At 32.6% G+C, this 2,763-nt stretch overlaps 1 pseudogene; it reads right to left on the minus strand.

The window, feature by feature from the left end:
- Positions 1-302: 302 nt before the first annotated feature.
- Positions 303-864, minus strand: LOC131160090 (large ribosomal subunit protein eL34-like; annotated as a pseudogene).
- Positions 865-2,763: the final 1,899 nt, after the last annotated feature.

Below are 2,763 nucleotides of genomic sequence, written 5' to 3' on the forward strand. Positions count from 1 at the left end.
CTATAACATGTTAGAGTAAAATCCACTTCCAAATGGACAAGACATCTTTGTCAAGTAAATAATTCTAAATGCTTAACTTATGCTTAAATATATCACCCTATGTTAAGCTATTGTTGTCCATTACACAAGTTTGAGTTTTATGAAATAAATCCTTCTTTTTAAACATCTTGTCCTAAACTCATCTTGAAAGCCTTAAATGCCTAATAAAATTTTTAGTCATCACTCTAGGCATTTTTTTTTTTAAACAATGAGACATATATCCATCCAATGTATGCAAACATTTAGAATCCAACAACAATGCTCCTGATAGAAAGTTGAAACCAAATTAAAGGTCATTGAAATCTAAAGACAAACACCTCACAATTATAATAAGCAAATTAATCATTGTCAGCCAAAATTTTTTTCATAAAATTCATGTAAAAGAAAGCATATAGCTTCTCCATTTTCATTTTATCTGCTCTTTGAGGCTTGTTTTTCCTTGGCCTTGTGAATCTTCAAAACCTTTTTCACTATCTTCTGCTCTTCTACCAAGAAAGCCCGAATGATCCTCTCTTTAACAGCACCTTTAGACAGTACACCCTCGTAAGCTCAGTTTACTGTCCTCCTGTTCTTGGATAATCTAGACCTCATGTATTCAGCAGGCCTCAAGTGAGGAATTCCTTGGATTCTCTTTCTAGTAACAGGGCACTTAGGGCCACTTGCTCTTTTCTTAGTGCTTTGGTATACAAGCTTTCCACCAGGGGTTTTGACGACCCTATGTTGGTTCGATTTGGTCGCATAGCTATGACGCTTGTGATACGTTAGATGCTGAACCATATTCAACCTCTCTCTCTCTCTCTCTCTCTCTCTCTCTCTCTCTCTCTCTCTCTCTCTCTCTTTCTCTCTCTCTCTAGGTAGAGGCTTAAAGCACTATTGATTATAAAGCTCATATTCTACTAGTGCTTATCATAGGACATCCTTTCACAATCAAAATTAGAGACATCCACCAAGGGATTCAAGTTTCATCATCTAGTCATATTAAAATATTCCATTTGAGATTAAAATATAAAAATCTTATAATTTTAATTCACCATCTCCTTCATAGGAAATCTTTACCAAATCATGATCACATTAGGTAAAGATTCATCTTTTCATTGGTTCGTATCCTTATTCTAACTTATAATCATAACTAAAAGATAATTTCCATCCTCCAAAGAGGATTGTTCAAAAACACTTAAATACTCCTAATTGCTCTTTGCCCAATCTGTCTAGACATACACGCTAGCACGAATATATCTTGAATATTGTCCACTGCTGAATACTCTTATGATCTTAACGAGAATTTATTTGTTACGAGTATTTATCCTATATTGCGTCATAAGCTCTCAATTTAACATAAAAAATTAAATCTTTTGAATGTGTTGAATGGCTAAGGTGGTTGCACTAGGTCTCAAATATAGATGATGGAATAAAAATTAAAGGAGACCTATGCACATGTAATTAAAATACAAAGCCATTCGAACTTAAGCCTTTCACGAGTTGAAATCCATAAGAAAAAGGTTAAATAGGCTTAGTTCGTCTAAAAGAATATTCATTGTGAAATTTTCATCCTCTAAGCCAAAGCCTTCAGAGCCAAGCTTGAATCACTGAAAATCCTAAAGCACTTGGCTAAGTTATGAAAAGATCAAGGCATAAGATGGAAATAAGTAGAGCGCATAACTCAAGGGGAGCATTTCACTTTCATGGACATAACAAATTAAATGCTCTCATAATTATATTTGTGTCTATATGCCTTATGAGATCAGAACTATAACAAACTATCCATTTTCATTTATTGTTCATGTTATCTTAATGGATGGTTTATATTTTATATGTACTATTATTTGAGCTACCTGATTGCATGCTTGTATGGAACGCTACCTGCATGGCTGATGCAGTGATGAGAATTACATGCTAGTAGTGGATATAGGTTCTTGCATGCTTGATTGAATTGCTTGCTTGAATCTATCGGATTTATTTATACGTTTTATGGGAAAATGTCCAATTTACAAATGACATGCTGCCAAAATTTTGTAAAATTTTCCCAAAATAAAACCATGTACAATGATGATTATGATAAAATGTATGTTAAAATACTTTTGAAATGATGTGTGAAAACTAAATGAATATTATATTTCATCCTTACATAATCATCAAATATTTAGGAGAGTTGAGCTCCATCCTTATAGAAAGAACGTAATGGACTCATGTGCATCATGCCTTGTGTTTTGAATATTGAAGCTCTTCTAAAAACTCAAAACATCATATCATGCCCTTAAAGCTCTATGAATTGATATGGACTAATTTTGGTTATAAGCATTATCTCACGCCTTAATATCTATCTTCCGCTGCATCTGTAGTCTATAGGGAGACTATATTGATCAAGTGACAAAAATAGGTTAATCAATACTCAGTATAATTGCTTGTTTTGAAATTGCTTATACTACTTAGTATACTTAGTGAAATTAATCTTGATTAGTATAAGTAGCTTATTTTATCTAAGCTAGGATTCAAATTGAAAGGGGGAGCCTTTAAATTGAAAATCTCTATATCTTTTTGCTCACCCACATTTTAGCTTAGAAATGGAATTCTTTGTGACTTGTGCTTAATGTTATTGATTGTATTGAATATGTTCAATGAAAATATATTTTTCTACCACAGGTTCTTTAGTTTAGCCACATGATCCCTATTTTAAATTTCCTTATATACTTAGGATCTATGTAATTTAGTTTTTTGGTTATATTA

The sequence above is a fragment of the Malania oleifera genome, chromosome 1, assembly GCF_029873635.1.
Source record: "Malania oleifera isolate guangnan ecotype guangnan chromosome 1, ASM2987363v1, whole genome shotgun sequence".
NCBI lineage: Eukaryota > Viridiplantae > Streptophyta > Magnoliopsida > Santalales > Ximeniaceae > Malania > Malania oleifera.